This window comes from Mandrillus leucophaeus, unplaced genomic scaffold, assembly GCF_000951045.1.
Source record: "Mandrillus leucophaeus isolate KB7577 unplaced genomic scaffold, Mleu.le_1.0 Scaffold62, whole genome shotgun sequence".
NCBI lineage: Eukaryota > Metazoa > Chordata > Mammalia > Primates > Cercopithecidae > Mandrillus > Mandrillus leucophaeus.
In genome coordinates, this window is record NW_012106697.1 from 4,857,902 (window position 1) to 4,872,006 (window position 14,105).

The following is a 14,105-nucleotide window of genomic DNA, read 5'->3' on the forward strand; positions in this document are numbered from 1 at the left end:
AGTAAATAGATGTCTGTTTCTGGGGCTTATTCTGCATTATAAATCTACTCAGCATCAAGGTCCCAGGATTAAATTTTAAACGTCAAGCTTCCTTCTTGTCCTGAAATGTGTCAACAGGTACTGAGTGTTGGCTCAAAGTAACTTGGTCTTACTTGAGGTAATGCTCTACCAGATACCCTCAATTATCTGGTCACTACACAGCCAAATCTCCTGCAGGCCTGGGCTGCCATTCTGGAGAAAGTGAATCACAAATCACCTTGAATTAAGGTAACGTGGCTTCTACTACACATAAGCCCCCAAACCTCAGTGGTAAAACACAACAGAAATTCACTTCCCACTCATGCAGGAATTGGCACAAGGCAAGAATGAGGGAAGTGCCACACAATCCTGTGCAGCCTATGCTGAGACGGGCTCTGCCATCCTACAGGCATGTCCCCAGCACTGCTGCCAACAGACAGGATCGGAGAGCAAAGGATGGACGGGAGGGTTTTGTGGGCCAGGTGTGGAAGTGTCATAGGTCACTTCCTCCTAGCTTCCCACAGCCAGAACTGTCACCTGGCCCAAATTATTAAGGAGATGCAGGTCTCTCTTGAAAACATCTCTCTCTGGCCGGGCGCGGGGGCTCACGCCTGTAATCCCAGCACTTTGGGAGGCCGATGTGGGCGGATCACGAGGTCAGGAGATCGAGACCATCCTGGTTAACACGGTGAAACCCCGTCTCCACTAAAAATACAAAAAATTAACCGGGCGTGGTGGCGGCGCCTGCAGTCCCAGCTCCTAGGGAGGCTGAGGCGGGAGAATGGCGGGAACCCGGGAGGCGGAGCTTGCAGTGAGCCGAGCTCGCGCCACTGCACTCCAGCCTGGGTGATAGAGCAAGACTCTGTCTCAAAAAAAAAAAATCTCTCTGGCTGAGCAGCTACTTCCCAGCAACAGAGAAGGGGAGCAGAGTTCCCTGATGAACATCCAACCTTTGGCTGCCATGTCACTTACACTGGATTCTGCCCAGCCCCAGCCTGTGGGATAGCGCCACAGATCATCAAACCGCGCCTAGTCCCAGCAGGTCCGTAAGACCATGCTTTGCTGTCTTGATCTGTATTACATTAGTTTGGAGCAGTGCTTTGGAACTGGGAGATGGTCCTTCCTGTGGGAATGCAGCAAAGATGGATGAGGCTAGGTCTGCCCCGCGCATCCTGTTTCCAGTGCTCCTTCACCAAGGAGGCCAACCAAACACGGGAGCTTCTTATGAAAGGGAAGCATGTTCCTCTGGTGCTCAGTGATAGATGACCACCTTAGAGTATGCAGCGCCCAGGGCAGGCTCAGGTGTCAAGAAGACTTGCTGTGGAGCTAGGCCCTGGCCAGGATTTCACTCAGTAATAAACTCTAGGTGTTCTTTTTCCTCTGTGAGTAGCTACCAATGATAGAATGGCGGGATTCAATGCTGAAGGTAAGCAGACCTGCTCAGAGATCTGTTTATCTACACAATGAGTTAGCTTGCCCTGTGGCCCCATCACTCTATGTAAATCTAGATTATTTTTAAGGAATGGCAAATATAAGCCATGATTTATTGTTATCTCATTATACTAGGCACTGTGCAAAATACAATACAGTTTTCATCTATCATAATAACAACAGCTCTGCAAGGTAGACATTATTGCTTTTATTTTTAAATGAGGTGCCTCAGCAAGGTTAGACAGCTCCTTCAAGGTCACTGATGAGCAGCCGAGCTGAGACTGGAGTCCAGGCCTATGTAATTCTAAGCTCTGCTCTCCTTCCTACCTGCCATATGATGCATACCCCACCACCAGGCTGCGGGATGCTTGCCACCAGCCTCCTAGAGTAAATGCTTAGCACACACACGGCAAACACCCACCTGCTCATCCCCCCCATAAGACTCACCGCAGTGAGCCTTCTCAGGACACTAACAGTAAGCATGGTACACTCACCTTGATAGAGTAACTCCCGTGCGCAAGAAGTTTGTAGAAAACATATTCATTGAACAGTGAGCGTCCATTGCACATGACTGTGCATATGAACAACATATCATCTGGCCACACCCACCCCTCTTCAGCCATGCCAAGGGTGGGCTGCAGAGTTACAACAGCTGTTTCGGATTCCTGTAAGTGTTCATGTCACCATCATGACAGGAAGTACAAGGTCCACTTCTCTTCACCTCTGCTTCTTCAGAGTTAACAAACCAGGGAAGTGTGCCTTGTCTTTCTCCAGATAGGTTAAAAAGGCCGCAGGAATTCAGAGAGTAACCAACTCGTCACCAATACAGCCTTTTTGCCAGGCCACCAGAACACTGGAAAAGATAGTTACTACTGCTAAGAGTCATACCATCGAGCAGAACCTTCCACAGTGAAACATTTTTATGCGTGTCTTTGAATTCTTTAAGCAAAGGCAGGGCAGTTTGACACTGGAAATCACAACAAAGAAAAGCACATTGCCCATTCCCTAACCGCCATTATTAAAATAATGACTTCATTTATTGGAGTGTTTCACATTGCTGGGCACTATAGTGGATGCTTTACACACATTGTCTTATTCAGTCCTCACATTGATCCTACAAAGACATTAATTTTATTATTTCCCTTTTGCAGAAGAAAACGAAAACAACTGAGTCAGATTAAGTAAGCACATAGCACACGACAGCAGAACCTAAGCCCTGGTTTGTTTGAATGCCTCTAAAGCCCATGTTTTTCCTTTGTACCGGATAGCTAGAGGCCCCAAAGCTGTGTGCAAAAAATACCAGCCCAAAGGAAACGCCAGCACGAAGTGGGGAGCCCGTCCAGTGCCACGTGGCACTGTTGCTGTTGTGCCGTTACAAGAAAGGGAACGCAGTGTTCCGAAACTGCACAGGGACTGTAAGCAAAATAAATGGAAGCTCTCAGAATGGGTGCTAATGCCTTGCTGGAGGCTGATTTCAGAAGAAGCCTATTGGGTAGCATTTGATAGGTAGCTTGGCCCCCACAATATTAAAGTGCTGAGAACAGTGTCTGTTTTGTGAGTGTGGATGCATTTAAGGCAGTTTATCTCTTCCTATGCCAGTGCTTTCCGGTGCATATCAGATCTCAAATGCTTGCTTAGTTATTTAAGAATTCCAAGGAAGCCTGAAATGAGCTTTCGTAAGGAGAATTCCAAAGCTGACATTTGTTGATAGAAGTAATTTCATAAGGTTTGATAGAATGGAAGATTTGCAATTGCATTAGGAGGCAGCAGTGGGATGGAATTACAGGAAGGACCCCTGCCAGCATGCCCCTCATACATAATAAATAAACAGAGCAAGGCCATGAACCAATGACTTCAGATGAAAATGCTCACATGTAAAAATACACATATTTTATAATATTTTATTTGTAACAAAGGCCTTAGGAAGGTATAGGTGCAAATGAGTTCATAGATATGCCATCAGCCAGGCACAGTGGCTCACTGTGATAATCCCAGCACTTTTGGAGGCCAAAACAGGTAGATCGCCAGAGGCCAGGAGTTCGAGACCAGCCTGACCAACATGGTGAAACGCCGTCTCTACTAAAAATACCAAAAAAATTAGCCAGGTGTGGTGGTGTGCGCCTATAATCCCAGCTACTCAGAGGCTAAGGCAGGAGAATCACTTGAACCCGGGGGCAGAGGTTGCAGTGAGCTGAGATTGCACCATTGCACTTCAGCCTGGGCGACAGAGGAAGACTTTGTCTCAAAAAAAAAAAAAAAAAAAAAGATATGTCATCTATTGACTGTTTGCAGTCTGTCAAGTCCTACACATATTATCTTATTCAATCCTGACAACATCTTGTGAGTTTGTGGAGAAAAGGATTCTCATGGCCACGCTACAGATAAGAAAATTAAAATTCAGGGAGGTTAAGTCCACAGAGGGTAGTAAGTGGCTGAGCTTAGATTCAAACCCAGGTCCTGCTTTCAAAGACAGGCTCTTTCTCATTTCTCCGAACAACAGACTTCACCTTTCCTAGCACAGCTGAGCATCACTTTGAAGTTCTCCTACTCCTCCCTCTGAGGCATCTGAGGAAAGCTTGGGAGTAGTAAAAAATAATTATATGTACATAGAGGTTGTTTATTTGTTTACACACATAGCCTTTCCTTACCCTATGTTGTTCGCATGCCAGAGTCCCCAGAGCCTCCTCTCCACAGTGTCAGATAATACTTACCCTCACCAGCCTGTAAGCTACCTCTTTTGAGCTTCGAGAATTTGCCCATAAATTTCCACACATCGTAGGAGTCTTAGCTTTCACTGAGTTCCTTCACATTCTTTGTGACCTGGAAGCTTTCCATTTTTCAGACTTAAAGATACTGCTGTGAAAAAGTAAACATGTAACAACATCTGTTCTGCATTTGAAGATTCATTCAATCACACTGGTTTCTTTCTCTGCTCCCCCAACTTCATGGGGGCGATTGGCACATGTCAGGAGCAGGGACTCATGGGTTTTCTGTTTTAAGTGCTGCCCCTTTTCTATTTTCCTTGTCCTTCCCGGTGATACCCACAGGCCTGTGTTAGGATTCCTTCCCGCGCATGTCTTTAGGGTGTAACAAGAGTCACAGGGGAAATCATGTTAGAGGCAGGGTCTGAACTGCTTGCTGCTTTCCTCATTCACCTAACTTCGTATTGCAGGGCTAAGAGAATCCAACATCATTTTACCCATTCTTGGGATCTTGAAAGGTCTTTCTACAGTTTAACATCGTTATTCAATTCATGAAAGATTTTGATGACACTATAGACTTGGAAAATTCACTGAACAATTCTATTCCATAGTTATTTCTGAAAATGTTACATAAATTCAACTTCTGGTGTTCTCAGTTCCCAAGAGGCCACATCTTCAATATTTCTTTGTCATGGATGCATGAAATTGTTTGAAAATAGAAAGGAAGTGTTATTTCCCTTGCTTCAAAGCCCAGGATAACTTTCATTTTAACAGGCCTCTTTAAAGTCTGGGAACCCATGCTATTGCCTCCCCCGTTATCCACAAACCCACTCGTCAGCCCTTTCCCCACTGAAGAATGAATGAGGCGTGACTCCCTGTCCAAGCAGCATTTCTCCTGCTACATCAAAGCTCATTCAAGCTTTGAGCTCCAAAAAAGTAATCCAAAGAAAACCTAGCATAAACTTTTTGCCCTGGTCAACAACTATCTATCAAGTTAGATGTCAGTGCAGGCTACCTTCTTCCCAGGTCAGGTCCTCAATATGGGCAAGTAGAGGAGGGAATAATAGAAATTCCAGTCAGGTTTGGGTGGATTAAAGAAAGAGGCAGGGGGAGATTCAGGATTTGTGGGATCCCAAAGCTTATGAAATTTGAGGCATCCTGTTTAAGGAAAAAAAGTAAGATTATAAATATAAAATTATATATGAGTGTTAATATTTAGAATAAGAAAAGAACACAAGACAAATAACTTTTTAAACTGGCAAATAACACAAACATGAAGTCCAAACAGTTAAGATTTTTCTTTAAATAACTGCTTAAAATATCTCTATCATACTTTTTCCATATGTTTATTAGCTGGCTATTTTATAATTTTTTAAATAAAAGGAATAGAAATATAATTGCTGCTCAGACTTTTGGCTAAGACCAAGTATGGAGAATGGAAATATAATGCAGCCCTTTATCCAGCATATTTGGTCAAAATTTGTTTTTTATTATCAAAAAGCTTGGAAAAGTTTATTTTGGCTTCACAATTCATTCTTAATGATGTCATACAAATATTTGGGTTGTTGTCAAGTTCAGAGGAAATCTCTATGGCTTTTCTTTCATGCAGGAGCTTTTGTAGACGTATTCATTATTTATAGTAATGTTACAGATTTCTGTCCAGTAAATATAGAAAGTCTGTCAATTTTGGTTCATGCAATTCCTATCAAAAGCTAAAAATATAAATATGATGAACTTACAATTGTATACTCTGCATTACCAAGTATATTACTCTGTTCTCACATTGCTATAAATAAATGGCTGAGACTGGGTAATTTATAAGGAAAATAGATTTCATTGGCTCACAGTTCCATAGGCTATACAGGAAGCATGGTGCTGGCATCTGCTCAGTTTCTAGGGAGGCCGCAGGCAACTAACAATCATGGTGGAAGGCGAGTGGGGAGTAGGCACGTCACATGGTCAGAACCGGAGCAAGCGAGCGAGGGGGAGGTGATACACACTTTTAAACGACCAGATCTCACAAGAACTCATTGCTGTCATGAGGACAGTACCAAGAGGGATGGTGCTAAACCATTCACGATCTGCCATCAGGATCCAATCGCCTCCCATCAGGCCCCACCTCCAACACTGGGAATTATATTTCAATATGTGATTTGGGTGAGGACACGTATCCAAACTATATCCCCAAGGTTATTCTAAACTGGGGAGAACTACACTTTTGAATAAGCATCATTAACAATCAAGTTCTCCACCAACAGTTTTATCCTGTGATGGCTGGAAGAATTTTCCACAGACGAGCTGCTGGTTCCACATATTTCAAACATTGTTTTTCCTCCCCTTCCCCACACACTTCCAGGGCTGGTATCAATTGCCCTGTGTTCTCTGACTCTGCACATTTATGTCTTGACTTCAGGAAAATCAGCCCAGTGGGCTCAGGGAGTATTCCTGGAAGTCATTCCTCATCAGGATGGTTATTCATAACTCAGCTATATGTGAAATTGTCGGAAAACCACATAAATAGGTCCCATTTAACCAAAACCAAATATATCTCTAACTTGAACTCCACTAAAGCACATATGGAAAAACATCCCGGGCCACTCCCAACACCCACGCAAGGAACACAGAAACAGAGAGGAGGCAAAAATGGAAAGAACCAGCAGTCTCCATTGTTTAAGTGTCTTACTTTTGCAAATTTTATAAACATATGACCATTTGAACACATTCTAAGGCTCTTCCCTGGGTCTTACATTTTGTTATTTTAAGCCACCAAGTTTGTGGTAACTTCTTACAACAGCCCTGGGAAACGAATAGGCCTGCAAAACTTGTTCCCACTGCAACTGAAATGAAAGAAGGGAAAATAAGCAGCATGACTTGTCCAGACTTCTACTTGGAGAGCTAAGGATGTGGGATTTAATTCTTAAGGCTAAGGAAGTGATTGAGAAGAGGTTGCATGTTTCACTTACCTATTGTTGCATAAAAAAACCATGAAACAACCATGTCATCCTTATGCTCCCAGATTCTACAGGTCAGGAATCTGGAAAGAGAACAGAAGGTGTGGCTCTTCTCCGCGGTGTCTGGGGCCACAGCTATGAGTCCCATGGCTGGGGGTAGGCTGGATGGGGCTGGATGACCCATTGCTCAGGCAACATCTTGGCTCCTGTGTCCAGTCTTTGAGTTGGGCTGGCTGGAGGCTGGCTGAGCTGGGGCTGGTGACCAAAGCATCTACCTGTGGTCACTGTAGCATGGCAACCTCAGGCTCCTGGGACCGCTCACAGGGAAGTTCAGGGCCCCAAGGGCAAATGTTCCCAGGCGACAATGCAAGTCTAGATTGCCTTCCATAGCTTAACCTTGGGAGTCATATGGTATCACTTCTACCATTCTCTATTGGTCAAAGCAGACCCAGATTCCAGGGGATGGGACACAGCCTCTGCCTCTTGATGGGAAAAGTGCCAACGAATTTGTGACCATGTTTCAACCTGCCATATTGCATGTTGTTCTTTCACCCCTTCCTTACAACCCATCCTGAAGCTGCAGGAACAAGATCAGCTCTGCCTGCAAATCAGCACAGCGACTCTAGCCCAGTCCACAGAGCTTCTACCAAGAGAGGCTGCTGTGATGGCACATTAATAGTTTTTAAGTCATAATTAATAATGCAATGAATTAATATATACTTCATAATTTAAGGCACTATTTCATTGAAATCTTTGTTAAGTAGATGGTCTCTAACTTATGATTTTTTGACGTTATGATGGTGTAAAAGTGACACGTGTTCCATAGAAACCATACTTGGAATGAATTTTGCCATTTGCTCTTTTCCCGGGCTAGTGATGTGTGGTCCGATACTCCCTCTCCATGCTGGGCAGCGGCAGTGGGCTGCATGCAGCTCCCAGTCCGCCACGATCATGAGGGTGAATGATGATACTCTACGTTGTCCTGTGTCACTGGGTGACTTTGCCCAGCTGAAGCTGATGTATGTTCTGAGCATGTTTAAGGGAGTTGAGCTAAGGGACTGTGATATTTACAACAGGTTTGTCTGAATGGGACCCCATCGTAAGTCCAGGAGTATGTGTATTTCTCACAGCAAGCCCACGTGTAATGCTGCATCCCAAGACTTTTTGAAACCAGACTTTGGCAAATATATTGATATCATGTCTTTGTGAGGTTATCGTGTAGCCAGAACACCCCTATGTGGTTTTATGTTCCTTTCTTTAGCCTTGAGCTCTGATGAGACCCTGTTAAACATTACACTGTGGTCTCGGCCATGCTGTGAGGAATCAGTGAAAGCCAGGCCCAGGTGGATGTGTTGAGACAGAGAAGAGAAGTGGGTACTCTCTTGCCTCAGGCTTGTAGCAATGGTGGGGTCTGGAAGAGGCCAGGTGTGTTTAGTGAAGATGTGACCCTTGGGAGGGTCATTTGTGATGTGACCAGAAAGTCAGGATGGGCGGCCCTGAGAGACCTTCCTTTGAGCTCAAGTCAGGGGAACCTTTGGGAAACAGTCATAAAGATAAAGCGAATAGCTGTGAAGGTGTCCACTGCCTCGCAATAATCCAGCCAGGGGCCATGCCTTCAGGACCTGGCTTGGCTGTGCCCTGATGAGGTAAGATTCAGCTGCAACCTAGGCTGTCCTCCACTGACCAGACCCTGCACACCGGTGTGGGGCTGTGTGCACCTGGCGGAAGCGGTTGGTCACTGCCACTTCTCAAAGGTGTTACGTGAACTAGGGTAGTCCGAATATTGTTATATATTAACAAGTACAATTCTGAAGCATAGGAAACAAAATTAGTGCAAGTTGGGGTGACAAGGACTCAAGCCCACTTGAGGTTACTGTTGGGGCAGATTTGAGTGGGAGATGGTCACAGAAGCTTGGGTCGAGGGCAGGACCAGGCGATAAGTCTCCCGTCACAGAAGTGGGAGTAGGGAGACAGATAGATAGATGATACATAGATTTTGTCTTGGTCTATTCCTGTCACTATAAAGGAATACCTGAAAGTCAATAATCTATAAAGAAAAGAGGTTTACTTGGCTCAGAGTTCTACAGGCTGTACATGAAGCGTGGCGCTGGAGCAGTAGGTGAAGGGTAGCCGGTGTGTGCGTATCACATGGTAAGAGAGGAGGAGAGGGAGCGGAGGATGCTGCTAGACTCTTTTTAGCAACCAGATCTCTTAGGAACTAGTAGATCAAGAACTTGCTCATTACCACAAGGATGGCACCAAATGGCCATAAAGGATCTGACCCCACAATCCAAATACCTCCCACCAGGCCCCACCTCCAACACTGGGGATCTACTTTCAACATGAGATTTGTCCAAACTATATCAGATATTCAGTGCCTTCAGTCAGTAATCAGCACTACAGGGTGTCTTGGGTGAGCACCCTCATCTGCATGCCACGGTACCCAAGAGGGCTGACCCCATGGGCCTGGGCAAACAGCAAGGCCTGTGCTACCTTCTGGAAGCCAAGAAGATCAAAGGACTTCATATACTGATAGACCCTCAAAACTACCAGACTCCTATGCCTGGCAGTCAAAGCCATACACATCTGTGACGACTAGTAGGCTCTTACTTCATCCCACCCTCCTTCCCTCTCCCACCATCACCACCAATAGCATAACCCAGGAAGCATGACTTACAGCTGGAGTTCTGATGGAAGTTCTTATCAGGACTATAAGTTTCTTGGGTCAAGGTCATGCTAACTTCAGACCAGTATCCTCCAGGAACTCCTGTAGTGCCTGATAGATAGGAGATATATAATGACTGCTCAATCTATATTTGTTGAAAGAACAAAGGACAGGGAGTTTCAGGACACAGTCACTGTAAAACTGGGTGCATCATATTCCCACTGACTGATTTCTGGCTCCAGACTTGTGAGTGCCACCCAGTTTGATGCTGCTGCAGGGCCGAGGTGTTCCCGGGGGGCTGAGACATAGGAGAGCTGCCACCACCCTCAACAGTCATCCTGGGACACCTGAGCACTGTTAACCCAACCTCTGCCTGGCCCAGCCAGTCCCTTTGGTTAAGGAGCTGGGTATGGGAAATTTGACAAAACACGTGAGAGTACCAAGGAGAGGAGAGCGGGGCACAGAAATCTGAATGCCATGGGCTCCATTTGTTTCTTCCAGCCTTGGGTGCAATTCAGTTTGGAGATAAGTGTGGACTGGGTGATCTCCTCTCTAATTCCTTCATTTCATGAATGATGTGGCAAAGGAGAAGTCACGGTTCGGGGGTTTGTTGGTAGGCTTGGCCATACACTTCCAGTTTCATCCACAAGTTCCAAGAAACCCAGCTGTGAGCTGCATAATTTCCAATTAAATGTCTTCTCCCCATTTAGCCAGGAACTACAAAGTTCTTTTTTTGGCATTTATTCTTGGTAGCTGGCTAAATGAAGAGCTAACATTTAAGTGAACTGACATAAATGCCTGTTGATTTACTGTATATGAATTCAATAAATGTTTGTAAGCAATAGCTATGCTCAGCTCAATGTATCAAGGGACTTTTTAAAAGGTCTAGGATACTAGGGCCTTCCACTAAGTATTTAGTTAGAAAAATGGAGCAGAACCCCTTTGGGAAAATATAGAAAAAAGCTACTCAGGGTCTGATCATGAGTCCCATGAGTGTCCCAGTCATGGATACCGGTGGGCTGGGCAGGTCCCCAAACACAAGTGGGACCTTGACCCCAGCCGGTGCCCAGGCTCTTGATATCATCGGGAGAAAAAATTCAAGGGTGAGTCAGAAAATACTGAAAGTACAGAGATTTGTTGCAAAGTGAAAAGTACACACTCAAGATAGGGGAGTGCAGGTGGACTCGAGAAAGTTGTGTGCAAGGGTGTTTAGGAGTTTCTTTAACCAAGGGGTGGAATATTCATGAAAATTCCTCGAAAAAGGTGGAGATTTCTCAGAACTGTGGTGCCACCCACTTTTACACCAAATGTGGGTGTTCCTGGAACTGTCATGGCACTGCCTGCTATGCGATTTGTATGCTAATGAATGAATAATGAGGTCCTAGGAGAAACCTCGGTCAAATCCAGCACCATGTTGGGTCTAGCTGGTCTTAGCCAGCTTGGCCTACACCCTAGTTTTTCAGGGTCCTATCAGCTCTTAGCTCCTGTGGCTATTTCAACAGTTTCCTTTTGCTAGTCATGTGAAATGCCTGCCTAGAATTTTCTATTCTTCTGCGACCACCCTGTATTATTCCTGCCTCATTTCTGACAGAAGAGGCAGGAGGAAGGCTGGAAAGGCTGGGTAGATTAAGTGAGAGGAGGAAAAAGGGTAAAGCGTTCCAAGCAGGTAGAATAGCGTGAGCAAAGGCTTGAAGGTAGCATAGTTGATAACCCCAAAATGTTTCTGTTATGAATAGAAACCAGAAGGAAGTAATATGAAATGAATTGGTTGGAAACAGATGAAATGCTTTCTAGAAGAACAGGTGCTTGAGCGTGTTAGGGAGGAAAAACTTTCTTCTGTCCCGTAAGTTTAAAGGCTGGAGCCTGTAAATTTAACTGACGCAAGACACGTTAACAGGAGAAAAGGAATACAAATGTATTTATATTTTTACATACCTAGGAGTTCACAGAAAACTGGTGAAATGCAAAGTGATTAGGCTCAGGGACTTATATATCATTTTAACAAAGGAAAGGGATGACAAATTGTGGGAAAGTGACTAGGAAATACATAGGGGAGATTAATGGAGGAAACTTTTTGAAACAAAGCTTGTTTATGCAGACTCATCTCAATGCTGACCCTCCATCTTTGACGGTAAGAGTTGCTCTACACTTCCTGGTGTGGGAGTTGAGGAACACCTTCCACAAAGGGAATGCTATGCCCTTGTTTCAGGTAGGAAAAGAGAGAGCAGAGGATTCATCCTGCATCTGCTCATTTTCAATTGCTTTCAGCCCCAAATAAACCATATGTCAAAGTGGCATATTTTGGGGTGGCATATTCTGGACCCCTTCAATCGTGTAGGTCAGGACTTGCCAAAATACCTTCACTGAAATTCTAGCCTTGCAATCTTTACTTGACTATAGAAAAAGAATTCCCAGCTATCTGCCCATCAGGCAATTCAAAAAAGCTCTGAGTCCTGCTGCAGTAGAGAAATCTGTTTAACTTGGTTTCAACCCTATTAAACATGAAAAGATAATAATCAGTAATTAAGGAAGTATAAGTTGAAAATACAAACACCTATGAGAATGGCTGACATTAAAAAGAAAGAAGTGGCAATACCAGGTGTGAATGAGGATGCCGAGACCTCAGCTCTCCTGCATTACTGGTCGGAGTGCTGTGGGGAGGTCACCAGGAAACTCATGGTAGACAAGGGTAAGGTTTGTTATACAGAATCAAGTCAGCACCTGCTTCATTGACTAGAGATTCCAGTGACTTCCACACATCCTTCTTGCCCTGATACTGAGAGGGAGATACTCTTACAAGCGGAGATTTCCTTTATAGATGTAGATTTCCCCTGCACAGGGATCTGTTTTCAGATTAGCACTCCTGTGTCTGCAGTTTCTCAAAATAATCAGCTCAAAATAATCCTTATGCCCAAGAAGCATATTTTGGGGCGGCATATTCTGGTCTTCTATAGTCATATTTTAAGATGGCATATTCTGGTCTAAATGGTCAGAGAAGACCTCACTGAGAAATTGAAATTTAAGCAAAAACTTGAAGGAGATGAGGAAGAAAGCCATGTGGCTATTTAGGGGAAGAATGATCAGGGCAAAGAGAAAAGAGGTGCAAAGGCCCTGTGGCAGGTACATAACTGAGTTCTCCAGATGAAAATCCATAGAATAGGGGCTGGACACCTAGGATCCTGTCCTAGTTCTATAGATTATTCCTGCCGTATGAGCCCATTTTCCTCATTTGTTGAATTAAGGCATTCAGCAAGGAGGTGACCAAGATCTCTTCCAGCTTGAACCTCGGATTCTAAATGCCCTCTTCCTTTGAGACTGCCACTTGCTTTTCTGCCCATATGACCCACTGGTCATGCTCACAAACCCAAGATTCACCGTTTCTCCATCCATTCAAAATAAGTCGAGGGAACCTGGCCTTTGCTGATCTTTTCATCTGTGCCTGACTCTGTTATGGTGATTCTATCTCATCAGCACCTTTTAAAAAGAAATCTAGTAATCTCACTGATTTGAAATTACCCCCATCCCTTCAACCCTCAGTTGCTAAATCAAGCAGCCTGACAAACACTCTATTTCCCCAGTTCTAAGATGCCATCAGTTATAAGATACTCTATCAATTTAATAGCAGCATTTCAGTGGGAGAAGAAAAGAAAAGAAGGAAAGAAGAGAGATTAGAAACAAAGAAGGGAGGGGCCGGGCGCGGTGGCTCACGCCTGTAATCCCAGCACTTTGGGAGGCTGAGTCAGGTGGATCACCTGAGGTCGAGAGTTCAAGACCAGCCTGAGCAACATGGAGAAACCCCATCTCTACTAAAAATACAAAATTAGCTGGGCGTGGTGGCATATGCCTGTAATCCCAGCTACTCGGGAGGCTGAGGCAGAAGAATTGCTTGAACCCAGTAGGCAGAGGTTGTGGTGAGCCAAGGTCGTGCCATCGAACTCCAGCTTGGGCAACAAGAGTGAAACTCCGCCCCCCCCCCAAAAAAAAAAGAAAGAAAGAAAAAAGGGGGAAAAGAAAGGAAGAGATAGAGAAAGGGAGACAGAGAGAGAGGCACATCTTACTGCGTGTCTTCTTAAATGACTTTGGAATTCACTTATCCATGCCATTACATGCTGCTTTCATTACCAAAGTTTAACTCTGGCCTGTTTCATTATCAGAGACTAAATATTCTTCCACATGATTTCGGACACCCACAGTTACTCACAGCGGGATGGAGAACGCCACTTTCCAGCCATGCTTATGAGCTTGGCCTCTTCAGCACGCTTAAGATTGACAATGTAATTTTAGGGTATCATAGAGAATCCTAGTGGTTTATTGGCATTTCCTCTTTGGCTAAACTTA

At 44.6% G+C, this 14,105-nt stretch overlaps 1 long non-coding RNA gene across 1 annotated transcript; it reads right to left on the bottom strand.

The window, feature by feature from the left end:
- Positions 1 to 9,157: 9,157 nt before the first annotated feature.
- Positions 9,158 to 13,814, bottom strand: LOC105553955. The gene is made up of 3 exons (XR_001008245.1): positions 12,364 to 13,814; positions 9,780 to 9,912; positions 9,158 to 9,598 (listed from the first exon to the last, which is right to left on the bottom strand). It is a non-coding gene; the product is annotated as an uncharacterized LOC105553955 (long non-coding RNA).
- Positions 13,815 to 14,105: the final 291 nt, after the last annotated feature.